Source organism: Phaethon aethereus (genome assembly GCF_964289735.1).
Source record: "Phaethon aethereus genome assembly, chromosome: Z".
Taxonomy (NCBI): domain Eukaryota; kingdom Metazoa; phylum Chordata; class Aves; order Phaethontiformes; family Phaethontidae; genus Phaethon; species Phaethon aethereus.
In genome coordinates, this window is record NC_138577.1 from 54111504 (window position 1) to 54126160 (window position 14657).

The window sequence follows — 14657 nt, forward strand, 5'->3', positions numbered from 1 at the left end:
GTGATGTTCTTCTGGGGTCTGTATTGTGACTGGTGCTGTTTAACATCTTTGTTGGTGATGTGGACTGTGGGATTGAGTGCACCCACTGCACCTTTGCCAGTGGCACTAAGCTGAGTGGCATGGTCGACATGCTGGGGGTAAGGGGTGCCCTCCAGAGGAACTTTGGCAGGCTTGAGAAGTAGGCCTGTGCGAACCTCATGAAGTTTAACAAGGCCAAGTGCAAGGTCCTGCACATGGGTCAGGGCAATCCCAAACAGAAATACAGGCTGGGTGGAGAATGGATTGAGAGCAGCCTTGAGGAAAAGGACTTGGGCGTGTTGGTTCATGAGAAGCTCAACATGACCTGGCATTGTGTGCTTGCAGCCCAGAAAGCCAATTGTATCCTAGGCTGAATCAAAAGAAGTGTGACCAGGAGGTCAAGGGGGGATGAATCTTGTCCTCTACTCTGCTCTGGTGAGATCCTGCTTGGAGTACTGTCTTCAGGAGCCCCCAACAAAAGGACATAAACCTGTTGGATCAAGTCCAGAGGAGGGCCACAAAGATGACCAGAAGGCTGGAGAAGACAGACTAAGAGAGTTGGGTTTGTTCCGCCAGGAGAAGAGAAAGCTCTGGGGAGACCTTATTGCCGCTTTCCAGTACCCAAAGGGGGCCTAAAAGAAAGCTGGAGAGGGCCTTTGTACAAGGGCATGTATTGTTAGGACAAGCAGTAACGGCTTTAAACTGAAATGGGGTAAATTTAGATTAGATATAAAGACGAAATTCATTACTATGAGAGTGATGAGGCATTGGAACAGGTTGCCTAGAGAAGCTGTGTAGTCCCCATCCCTGGAAGTGTTCAAGGCCGGGTTGAATGGGACTTGGAGCAACCTCGTCTCGTGGAAGGCATTTCTGCCCATGGCAGGGGGGGTTGGAACTAGATGATCTTTAAGGTCGCTTCCAATTCAAACCATTATATGATTCTGTGTTCTCTGAGCTAGATGCCTAGCATTTCCATTCTGTTTGCTTCTGCTTTGTGGGTATATGGTAGGGAGACCAAGTTAATTGAAAAGAAAATTAAAAAGAAAAATCTTTCTAATCAGGGTGTTTTGAATAGCTAGCCGTTGGAAGTATTCAGTCTTTTTATTATCCTGTTGAATTTCTAGGTGAAAGGGCTGCCGGAATCATCCTTTAAAGGATTAGAACAGGGTGTTTGTCTTCTGTGCCTTCAGGCATTCATAAGATAGTTTTCAACTTGCCTCTGTTTTCTGAGCTTTCATGTTTCCATCACAGAGTTAAACAGTATGCCAGAGAACATCTGTCCCTTATTTGTGCATTCATTATTTGAACTTTGATTGCATTAGAAAAGTTACCTGATTACTCTGAAGATAGTATTATCAATGTTAGCTGATACAACAGTTTGTTACTGTGGCCTCTTCCTGCTAGCTACTTCCCTGTACTTGTACTCCCATTTCTGAATCTGTCTCAATGTTTTAAAAAATTGTGTCTTCTATATGAAACACAACTTTCAGAAATACTTAGTCATCTGGTATAACTAGGCTATATGCTAAAATACTGATTTCTTTAAATTCAGTAGCAAAAACTTTTGCTCATTTTCTTAGTTTTCTCCTCACATGCTCCTTCTCTGTTGTATGGAAATTAAGATGGGAAACAATTTTTTTGAAAGCCCAAGAACCAACTTACAATGGGCAAGGGAGGAAAGAATTTTACATACTTGAGTTACAGGTACTTGTACTTCTCTGCACATGTTTGGGCCATTTCTTCTGAATCCTGAAACCACAGTCATTTTGTGGTGCAAGAGACTCATTCCTCAAGCATCTTCTACCTAGATCCTGGTAAATGCAACTCTAAAGCAAATTTTTCTTGTATTAAGTCCCCTATATTGAGTTGGTGTGTTTTTTTACAGCTAATAACAATTTCTGGCACACATGAATTTCAGGTTTGCTTGAAGCAATGTTTGTTATGCTCTTTGTGCTCTCCTTTTTTCCTGGTATTCTCCTTTCCCCCTTCACAAGGCAGCTTACTCAGAGATGACTGAAGAGAAAACTCCTGCTTTGTATTAGTGTGGCATCATTTCACATAGTCAGTGTCACCAAGCAGCAACAGCAGGGCCACTCAACAAGCTGGGGGACAAAACAGGTTCTGAGGATACCCACAACACAGGCAGTAGTACCCTCCCTGGCTAGGGTCCGTCCAGTGAGTCCCGAAAGGAGATGAGACCAGAGGTAGGACTAGAGGCAAGAATACAGCAAGGTCCATCCATAGAACAGGACAAGACAGTTTAGGTAGGAGTGGCTGCCCAGGCCTGAGCTTAATAGAGCTCTTGGGGCCTTTAGGTGAAGGGGAGGAGGTCCCAGCTGACTATTGGTCAGGGCTGTTAATGTCAATTAGTGACACTTTCCCATTGTGGCACAGCCTGGGACTTCATTCTCACAGGTTCTAAGAAGCTGCAATCCCCTCTAGCTCCAGCTGGAGCCTCCTGTCTTTAGCAGTTTTCTGAAAAGTGTTTCTAAAAAAAAAAAAAAAAAAAATCCTTTCCGTTCATTCAGGTAACTTGTCATATGAAATGTAGATGAGATCTGTCATATTCAACCACCTTGACTGATAAACCTCATGAAGCTAATGAGGAACAAATAAGGTGGCTTAATCAGATATTTTATTGTCATTAACTTTGCATTTATTTGATACTTCTTGAACAGAATATATTTTTTGTATGTGTCATTTTATTGTTTCTAAGCCATGAACATTTCAGACAAATTGGCCATTTTCTTAGTTTCTAACTGTCAGGGGTGTGTCTATGTTATTAAGTGATTATCCTAAAAATGAGGACGTAAATATGTAGGTGTCTTCAAATGCTAGCCTGGTAATAAAAGAAAAAAGAAAGTGGTAACAACAAGGCAAGTATAGACACTTACAAAAAATCAGCCTTATGTGAGCAAATAACTATGCTTTTGTTTCTGAAAGGGTTTTTCTTGCCAAAAACTTCAGCTGGATGCAGTTTAATAACTTTTTATATCTATATGAATGATCTTGTTGCAAAATGTAACTTTCATGCCAGGGTGTTGAAAAAGTAATTTTCAAGGATATGTCTGTGTGCAGCGGCCAATTTTTTTTTAAAGAACTTACTGTAATGAACATTAGTAACCTGTTTTGTACACTGGTCCATTAACCACTTAATAAGTGGCCTGTTGGCTAATCGTAGCTTCATAGTCCTGTCACAACAGTGTTAACAATCCCCTTACAGCATGAGTGTTGGTGGTCAGTGAAGTACTAATATATGCTGAGGTAATGCCATTTTGTATTTTCTCAGATAGCACACTGTCCATTAAAGGTGCCACTTAAGTCAACAGCACTGAGAATTGCTTTAACATGAGGTAGTCAGCTCTACTTGCAACTGAAATCAAAAGAAATTCTGGAAGCCTTTAGAAGGTCAGCTGTGTATGCAAAGATGTACAAAGATGACCAGCCAACATGGTCTGGCTGGAGTAATTTGTGGTTAGTATGTCTTCCTACGTTTCCATCTGTCTGTAAACCATGACAGGTGAAAAATAACAGCTTGGGGAAATGAGCTGAGGAGTTGCTTTTGCAATTGCTACCGAGTGCCTTAGCAAGAAAGTTTGTGCCTGAATAGCTTGTGGAATAAGCAGAGCAGAGGATTGCCTAGCTGGAGGAAATAAAAACACAGACTGCAGAAAAGTTTCACATTTGTGATAGCAGTGACTGGAGCAGTCTGTCTAGACAGTGCAGGCTAAGGCATGGCAATAAGTCACTTCTCTCATGCACACTCTTCTTCAGGTAGCTTAGTGAACATCTCTCACCCCAGTAAAACAGCAAGGGCTGGGGTTTTTTTGCCTTAGACTTTTTCTGACAATGAGGCAAAAAAAGATGAAGATGGACATGGGGAAAGGGGCAGTAGGAAGGATAGAGAGGCCAATGACATGCTGCACTTCTTATCTTGTCCTCTTCCTGTCCCCCGTCCCTCAGCGCTACACTGTCTTCGGAAGGTTGGGTATATGCTCTTTGCATTGTTGGAGGTTGAGGAAGTGCAGTGATGGTAAGGAGAGAAGCAACATGCCATAGTTAAGTGTCGTGAGTCCTGACAGTTATCCCAACTTTCAGTACGGATTGTTTGTTTTTCTGAAGTTAAAGTTCAGAAGTCTTTGCTATGACTATATATTTCAGAAATACAATCTTTGTTCATACCATACTTTTGGAAGGATTTTAGAGACTTTATTACTCACTTGGAGCTCTTACCTTGGAAAGTGATAAAGGTTCCGTCTGGAAGTTGCTAAAAATCCTTTTCTGAATGAGTGTTGAGTGTACTCACGATCTGGTTACTCCATATTTATTTGTGTTTATTTAATAACGAAATTACTTAATTCGCATGCTTTGCAAATGCCATATTCAGAAATTACTTGTTAGTGAAGTATTTTGAGAAAGGCTGCCATAGTTGATTTATAGTAAAAGTTCAAGAATCATCTCCTTGATGTTTCAAAAACAAATCAGAAAAATTAGATGAGAGGTATTGCTAAACATCACCTAGGCAAAGATCAACTATTTAATAGATTTATCTACTAAGTGTTCTGCAGCAAGAGTTCTGTTACTTTTAAACTGTTTTTCAACACAGAACATAGCAATTTTTAAAAAGTATTGTCAGTCAAAATCGCTAAGTACTGCTGCATGTGTAGAAAAGACATTTGACAGGGCTGGCAGAAAATAATTCACATAAAGACCTATGGCTACACAATACTTTTTTCCATTCCTCCTCTCAACAGGCAGACTCCAAATGTTCACTTACCATCTCTAACATTCAGAAGCAGATTATCCCACATACTGTCATCCCTTTCTCCTCTCACAAACCCTGCTGTAAGGTTCCCTAAGTACCTCTGTCTCTGAAAGTCCTTAAAACCTTTGCCATATTGTTGCTGCTCTTTCTGAAAAAAAGGGCCCAGGCCTCAAGGCATACTATAGAATATTTGGGGGTTTTTACAATGGAAGTGGTACTTGTGTTAAGACTCTCTAACTCTGTTCATTTTACCTTGTTAGTACCATAATTTTCTAATTTTTGGGGGAAGGTGTCTGAGACTCCTAATTTATTGATGTTTTTTCCTCCTTATTATTTTCTTATTTTCTTGATTTTTCTCATTAAGGTAAGCAGATCAATCCTATGGCTTTAGCTTTCTTTTTCTATATGTCCTGAAGTAAATGTACAGAGAATTTTGGATAAGGATTGTTTATGTTGCAATTCACATAAAATGCATATGTATTATTAGTATTTGTGTGGCAGGGTAGACGTCCACTTAACAGAAAGGAAAATATATGTAAAAAAATAAGCATGCATACAGAGTGAGAATAGGTGAAAATTTTATATTATCTACTTTGTACAAATAAATAGTGGTTTTTTTTAAATGTAGAGAGTTTTGGACTGATAATTCTTGCAATTCCATTTATTATTTAAAGTTCAGTTGTGGGCTGTAGCATATGATGTGTTTTAGAGCAAGAGGCAGCCTACACTGGAGATTGCTTTAGAACATAATCTAGATTTCTTCAGTGCTTTTACTTCAAGAGCTATAACTGTCACTGTATGCATGAATGAATGAGCTCCAAGACACAGGCAATATAAAAGATAGTTATCAGTATCTGTTATTAAATGGGCCCATAACTTCATATGGGAAATGTTACTATGATAATGGTCAAGACAAAAATTGAAATTAATTTAGTTATTTTGGAAGAATTTCTTAACTTGTCAGCAGTGTTCTTTCAGAAAGCAACTGTTTTGAGGAAATTTTGTAATTCCTATATGAAGGATAAATGCATGTCAATATACGTGTGTAGTAAAAAGTAATAGGAGCTATGTTGACATCATATATGTTATTAAAAAGGCTATGAGTTACGTTGTAAACACTTTGCTTCATTCATTGCTTCAAATTCTAGGGTGATCTAATTTAAAGACTACTGTATATGTAGTTGTTTACAGTACAGCATGCCAACATTGTTTAATTTAGATACATTCCTTCAAGGCTTTGGAAAGAAATCTTTGGTGAGTTATATTGAATTTGATAAAATTCAAGCAAATACTTGTATGTTAAGACAAACACTAAAGCAAGCATTATCCAGTAGTGAACACACTGTGATATTTAAAACATTGTAATGTTTTTTAATTTTTGAGAGAGATATTATTTGAGTCCAGACCCCAAGAAACATGGAATAGTTTAAAACTCACACTTAGTTGTTTTTGTAAGAAGCTTCCCTCCTCCTTGACTTGAGGCCTCTCAGAATTATTCTTTATCTGTAGGACCTCTGACGATAGTACAAATATGATTCTTGAATAGAAGTCGTAGTAAAATAAAGCAAAATCAAACACTTTCCTTTGAAAGATTTTTCTTTATGTCCATTTGGGATTAACCTACCTTTGCTGCAATTAAGGAAAGATGATCCCTCATCGTAGAACTTTTATTTCTCTCTTTTGTCCAATTTCAGTATGTTTAGGACCAAATTGTGGTCTTCACGTTGCTTTATTGCATGAGGACTCATCAACAGCTCAGAATACTTGGACTGAAATTTACTCACCCCTGTTCTTCTCTATTCTGTGTGAGGGATATTAGCATATTTTCATCAGCTGTGACTTTCCTTTGGTGTTGACTGTCAAAGTTTAATCATGATGCATGTGGTAAGATGTGGCTTATTTGTATATTTCAAAATAACAGTTATAATTTTTTTTAACAAGATGCAAAGGAACCTTTTAGTTTTTTCTTCTCAATATAAGTACATTTTTCTGCTGATGAGATTTATGTTTTCTTTTAAGCTTGTAAAATGATCTGTGTTTGTGTTGCAGATGACTTAAAGCAGGGTATTTTGTGTAATACGCCAACAGTTACAGAATACTCTCATTTGATTTCCCTAAGTAAAACCCCTATTTGTAGAAAATGTTAGAAGATGTCAAACTCAGTTTGACGTGTAAAAATTTTAGTTGATCTAGTCCTATCAAAGAAAACAGACAAATGAGTGTTTTTACACCTAAGAGAACACTAGCAATGCCACCTAAAACTACTGGGATATTTTAAAATCAGCATGTAGAACATGAACTAGTATGCCATGCATCACTTCAGTTGCCCCTGAACTTTTAGTAATGTTAGCCTGCTTTCTGGCAGCTTGTTTACCTGCCTGCCTGAGGCTTGAAGCTCCTGTCCTGCCTAATACCTGCACAGGGTAAAAACTTCCAAGATTTCTGGACATATGAGGTTTTCAGGTTCCGGTGCTTCTTAACTGTCAAGACTCCAATGATTTGTGGCTGGATATTAAGAAACTTCTACTTTTATTTCTTCCAAAAGAGACAGTGTGAGGGTTGTTTTTTCTTTTTAAGGCCTTCCCTCCTTATGTGTTCTCCAACTCCTTGAGTTGGTCTCCCAGGGAATATTTTGAATATTTAACTTCCTTTTCAACTCAAAAACCCAGATTTATTCATAGGTAGGAATGGTTCTTGTGCAAGTTAAATCATGTACAGGAACAGCAGAATGTTGAATTTCTGGTGCTGCATATCAGCCCAGATAGAAGCATTCTGTGAAGGCTGCAGGACTGTTATATGCATGACCCCAACATCGGCAGGAGCCTTGATGGTAGGAAATGTATTCAGCTGCTGTGTGGAGCAGACTGCAGAATCTGGTCAGGACTCAGGTGTTATATTGGAAAAATGATCAGTGACAATAACAAGATCTAAATCTCAAAAGCTTCTTGGCAAAATGACAAAAGGCATGTCTTCGCCAAATAGTTTGCTTACATGCATATCATAGATAACTCTTTCTGTCCTTTTTCTGATACATAAGCTTAACACAAGGCAGTATCAAACCTATACAAACTTAATCACTTGCAGTATGTGTGTATAATATGTGTAAATACAGTTGTAGAACATACATTCATATATAAAAGCACTTTCTATGAACTTCTTTCCAGAGGTGCTTTCTTTCTGCTTCTAGCATGGCAAAAGCATGGAAGTATGACGTGCTTTTTTCAGATCTTAAAAAAAAGGCAGCATGATCAGCAAATACAAGTCCTGATATCCTTGCAGCTAAAAAGATTCCAGGTTTTGAATAAAGAAATGAGTGCCCTCCCTATTTATTGTTGAAATTGTTTATGTGTTAAGAATTTTTTTGTCTTTTATAGGACTTTTTTTCCTACTGCCAGAAACATTTTGGTCTGCATATGAAATATTCAGTTTTTCAATTTCTTTAAGTGTCTTCGTATTCTATAGGTCACTGTTGTTTCACACCCATCTGTGACATGACACAATAAATTATATATTTAAAAGCTTTTATATACTAAAAATTCTTACAATATTTTAAATCAACTTTTATAATGGTGGTTTGACTGTGGTTTGAACACTGAGTTTCAACTATTGTAATTTGTTTAAGGTCGTTTTATAGTCCCTGGTGGAATTCTTTTATGAAAGTAAGTTTCTTAGGTAATATAATTTTCAAAACTGAATGCATGTCTTCCTCCAAAACAAAAGCAAAGTCATCCATACAGGAATTTGAAATAGCAAATGAGGAGATGTTACTGATACTGTTTGAACTGGGTATTTGCTGACATGAGAAAGAAACAATGCAACAAAATGGACAAAATGCTGAAGTCTGATATGATCATGGAAAGTACCTAAGGAGAAATAAAAAACATGAAAGCAATGTTAACACTGGAAGAGATGACTAAAGGCTTTGAACTGTGAAGCAGATAAAGGTGTATGGAAAAACACCTGACTGCCATCTGTTTCTGTTCTTACCACAGTAACCTTAGAGATCTTGAATTTTGGCAGGTCACCTAGACCTTATTGGTGCACACAGAGGAGATTACTTTTAATCCTGAGATAAAAATCCTCCTGTTTTTGAATAAAAGTTACAAAGCATAGGGCAGGAAGGGGCCCCAAGAAGTCATCTAGTACATCTTCACTTTAAAAGAAATTAAACTGTAAATAAAGTATTCCTGATATTTATCTCACCAACAGATACAGATTATGAGAACTAACATACACGACCAATCCTAGTGCCCGATTGAAGATTGTGAATGCCCATCATGACCAGATGGCTGCTTTTTTTGAGTCACAGTATGACATTCTCAAGTAAGTCTATAACAAGCTATTGGAAATGCCCTGGCCAGAAGCTTAGGGAACATCTGAGCTAAATTTTTTTTAAAACTTACAACAATGTGTATTTCACAGCCTCCTCAGCAGTCTACTAGTTTCTATTACTGTGTGAAAGTGTTTCATAATACTCAACTGCCTTGTTCTCTTCTCTCACCTTGAAAGTAATGTTTGATTCAGTGTTCAGCCATTGAGAGCTCTTCATGCAGAGATACCTTCTATGCTCCTGGTCTGGCTTATGAAAGTGTATGCTCATACTCTGGCTTTGCAGGGCCAGCAGAGAATGAAGGGAGACCCATTTGAAAATGAATTCCTTTTAAAGAGCACTTTTACTTCACTGTTCTGTGGACATCTAATTTAGGTGCAACTCAGGTTTGAAAGCTTTATTGTTAGTAGGAAGAGATAGACACTTTCAGAGGCAACTTCCATGCTTTAATTAGGTGGATGACATGTGATACCTACCAGCTAGAGGTCATTAAAATTACATTTTAGAATTTTTGGTTGTATTTTCATGGATGAATGCAAACATAGCTGGATTCCTCTCTCAGTGCTCTGAGGCATTCTGGAGCAATGTAACAATGTTAGCTGTGCAGAAAGAACAAGCTTTTGTGCAGGTCAAAGTATCAAAGAACAAGCTTTTGTGCAGGTCAAATTATCTTTGCCACTGTGCCTTGTACCCAGAGTAACCTCAACGGTTTTGTGGTTGGAGCTTGCATTATATGACCTGCTGGAGAATGAACAGCCTTGATGTGCCTGTACCTACTTTGGAAGACATGTCCTTTGATTTGATCATGCTAACCAATAAACCATCCTCTTCAAAAAGTTGCTGATTAGTTATTTTGCTTTTTATGTAGGTACAATTCATTCTTTCTTGCATTTAGTTCTTTACATGTTTTCCATCTTACTGCTTCCCCAGTTTGTCATGACTATTTTGCAGTCTACTTGTCCTGGTAGCTAAAAAAAGTACTGTTAGCTCCACCATTGATGGACAGAAATTTATTAGTATATCTTTTGTTCCTTAAACCAGAGATTAAGTTACATTTTTTAACTGAACTTGAAACAAAAGAGATGTCATTTATTTTCTAGGGCTTTTAGAAAACATTAAGGATAAACAGTTTTAAGTGGAGTAAGGTGGGACATAATTTGCTGCCAGTAAATATGTGCAAGTGAATAAGCTACTGACTTTTAATTGTGCAGCGAGGGGTAGAATTGTTTTCTTGTGCTCTTCATTAGTTTAACTTTTTCTGAAGAATGAATGTTAGGAAGGAATTGAATGTAGAGAGGAAAAGGGTGAGAGAGAAAGGAGGAAGCGAAAGGCAGACAGTGTTCTGTAATATATCTCCATAGTAAGAATAAAGCCAGATAGTTGATCAGACTTTTCTCTGAGCTTCTGGGTGCTCTCTAGTATTATGTGTATTATTAGAAAATAATTATGTTAAAGAAGTTTTAAAAATAACAGTGTCCTGGGCTGCATTAGGGGGAGTGTTGCCAGCAGGTCAAGGGAGGTGATCCTTCCCCTTGCCTCAGCACTGTGAGGCCACACCTGCAGTTCTGTGTCCAGACTTCAGTACATCACAAAGATCATTACAGGACTGGAGCATCTCTTATATGAGGAAAGGCTGAGTGAGCTGGGATTGTTTAGCCTGGAGAAGAAAAGGCTCAAGGGATATCTCATCACTGTGTACAAATAGCTAAAGGCAGGATATAAAGAAGGTGGAGCCAGGGTATTTCCAGTGGTGCCCAGTGACAGTACAAGAGGCAATGGCCACAAACTCAAACACACGAGGTTCCTCCTGAACATGAGGAAAAGCTTTAACATCAGGAAAAAGTTTTTTACTCTCAGGATGACCGAGCACTGGTGTAGGTTGCCCAGAGAGGTGTCAAGTCTCCCTACTTGCGATCCAAAAGCCATCTGGGCAGCTGGCTCTAGGTGTCTCTGCTGGAGTAGAGGGGTTGGACCAGAAGACCTCCAGAGGTCGCTTCCAACCTCAACCATTCTGTGATTAAAAATCAGACTACTGCTCTTCTGTAAAATTCTGTGTGTTGAAACACTAGAGAAGAAAGCAAGTACCAGTAATGTTCAGAAATGCTACAGTCCTGTGGTGCCTGACATGACCAAATATATGGATAGCACTCTTACAGTCAACTCTTCTAGGCACATGGTATATAATTACATATAGTGTCTGCATGCCTGCTAATATAAGCTTTCAAATTAGTTTTGTGATCCTTTAGTGCTGTTGTAGTAGTGTGTTTCAGTAGATTACGTTGTTTTGGTTTTGAAATGAAAGACCTTTTAATTACTTCACAACAAATTATTATAAAAGATTATAAGTGATCTATGGCTTAGTGGCATATAAAAGATTTGTTTATGAAACAAAAGGCTGCTTATGAAGGGGTTTATGACCCTCAGAAAGACTGCCAAAGCAGAGAAAAAAAAGTCTTTACTGTGGAGAGCTTACAATTGATGTGCTCCTTTTAAGATTGTATGAAAATATAAACGTAGGGACTTGATAGCATCTTATGTCTTCTATAATGCTTGGTGAAAGGCTTTGTCCCCATTGATTTTATACTTCCATTACCATGCCGTGGTGTCCTATGACATCTAGCCTTTCCAAGTATCACTGCCCCTGGCACTAAGTATTATGCCTTTATCTGTTTACATTATCGTTCTCAGTTACTGGGGAGATTTTTTTATTTCATTAAAGCAGATACATTAAAAATATATTTTACAAAACTTGTATATAGTTTGGGTTTCTTTATTACAACGTATAGAAAAATAAGACAAAAGCTTTTAATATTACTGCTAAATATGATTTATAATTAATATACAATCATTGTGCTGGCAATTTGTTGATTTAATGTGCAGCATAGTTTACTGAATGCAGTATGCTGTATTAGGTGCGGTATTTATCATTTAAGTCCATGAATATATCTACAAAACTGTGTTATATTTGAAACTTTTTCATAAACGCAAAATGATACCTACTTTCCTAGAATGGCTGTCACCTGTAGACCTTGAAGTATTTTTCTTGAAATTAGTAAATGATGATAGAACCTTTATAGGAATAATGCTAGTAAGTTTATGTGAATAATGTAACAAATATTATGTTCTTTTAAAATCAGGCTACGAATAAGTTACAGGGCTTCAAGAGTCTCTCTGTGAAACATTTCTTTGATACTTGTATGAATACTTCATTATATTTTATGCTGTCAGTTCTATTATGTAATTTTTTTCTTGTTGGCATATGTGCAAGTGAATAAGCTACTGACTTTTAATTGTGCAGCCAGGGTTAGAGTTGCTGTGTTGTGCTCTTCTTTATTTTAACTTTTGAGTTGAATGTAGAGAATAAAAAGGTGAGGGAGAAAGGAGGAGATAACAGGCAGGCAGACAGTGTTCTGTAGTACATCTCCATAATAAAAATAAAACCAGATAAGTGACCAGACTTTTGCCTGAGCTTCTGGGAGCAATTTAAATGTTGCAAACCTAATTGAGTGTATTGGTTTCAGCAGTTATATAGGGATAGTGCTCATAAAACTTAATAGTATATGTGTCTAGGGGCTGCCTGTGTGTGTATTTATGTAAAACTTTAGATGGTAGGAAAAATACAAATATTTTGTTTACAGTAGCCATTCCAGAGCTGTCTCAGTACCATACCAGATCTGAAAATCATTGACATTTTGAAAATAAGGTTTCAGCTTATAAGATGACTTTTAGGTGAGTCCTATTGTTTCTTGTGTTAGAAGACCACAGTAGAATTAGGTGCAGGAACCACTATATTCAAGAATCATGAGTAACTGATCCCTTCCTTTCTTGACACTAGAATGCCCAGAAATTGAGAGCTCTTAGCAAGCCATAAGAAGTTCATTGCCTCAGTCAGGAGAGATTTTTGGTGATCTACAGTCACGTGTTGAATTCAGACTATTGGAATTCCTTGGTCCCTCCTCAAATCCATATTGTGCTCAGTATTCTTCCTCGTCCATGAATGGTCAATTCTTAAGAGTAAGAACTTGGGATACTGTTTTTTTCATGGAGCTCTGCTTATCTCACTCCAAGCTCAGAAACCTTGTGTGTCATGGGAGACATCAATGTGCTATAGGTGTATGTAGTACACTGGATGTAGTATGCTGGATATATTATGCTGTCCAGTTCTATACAGTTGTTTTATTTACCAGGTTCTAGATCTCAAGCAGCCCATTTCCAGTGGCTGTGTTAGGTCTTGTCACACATTTCTCATAACATGAAATATCAGAGGCACCATGATGGACCTTGAGAGATACGCTGCATCATCAAGGGTTACAGGCCTTTATGATCATAATCAAGTTTGTTCATTAGTCACGCTGTTTCTTATGTTAGATAAGGGTGCTACCTTTTTTGGGGTGCAGCTGGCTTCTGTTCTATAAACCAGTAGTGTTTTGGTCAGCTACCATGTTTCAATGCATTATGGAAGTTGTAGCACTATTAGCAGTGGTAGTAGTAGCACGTACTGAAAACCAAGATAAAAAAAGTCTCATGTTTGGGAAAAAGCAAACCATGCAAGTCTGTAAAATGGGCTCCAAATGGGGCAAGAGTTAGCTTAGTACAATAGCTATTTTATTCATCCAGACAAAAGATGATGTGAATTCAGGGAAATACACAGTAGACAGGTTTTCCCTTACATGCTGTGGGCTTGTTTGATTTTTAAATGTAACCAGATATGTACAGTCAAGGAAAGTACATCCAACAGGTCTGCTAATATTGTATTCTCTGATCAGCTTCTGCCTGCAAAACTTTATAGCACCTTTTAACAGGTTCTAGGTGTTCACTTCCAGAAAAAGCTGTAAGTTATAGTAATTTCTGTCTGTTTTCATGAGAACTCTATTTCAGGATTATGACAATCGGTAAGTAAAGGAAGAGGTCATGTGCCAGCAGGGATGAATTTTTGCAAATACTTCAATCTGTGTTAGTTCTAGTATAAGTTGTGAAAAATAGTGACCACTAAATACAACTGTATTTTGACATTGAATGTTTATTTTCCATAAAAATCTGAAATTGAGCATCACATAAAATATTGCAATTAAATACTATATAATATAATTAACAAACATTGAACTGAAGTCTACATGTAGTGCTTGTGCAGTATTTTGCTTACGTTTCTGACTGCCCATTTTCACAGAATCACAGAACGGTAGGGGTTGGAAGGGACCTCTGAAGATCATCTGGTCTAACCCCCCTGCCAAGGCAGGATCACCTAGGGCAGGTTGCACAGGAACGTGTCCAGTCAGGTTTTGAACGTCTCCAGAGAAGGAGACTCCACAACCTCTCTGGGCAGCCTGTTCCAGTGCTCCGTCACCCTCACAGTGAAGAAGTTTTTCCTTAGGAACTTCTGTGCTGCAGTTTGTGCCCATTGCCCCTTGTCCTATCACCGGGCACTACTGAAAAGAGACTGGCTCCATTCTCCTGACAGCCACCCTTCAGATATTCATAGACATTGATAAGGTCCCCTCTCAGCCTTCTCTTCTCCAGACTAAACAGCCGCAGGTCTCTCAGCCT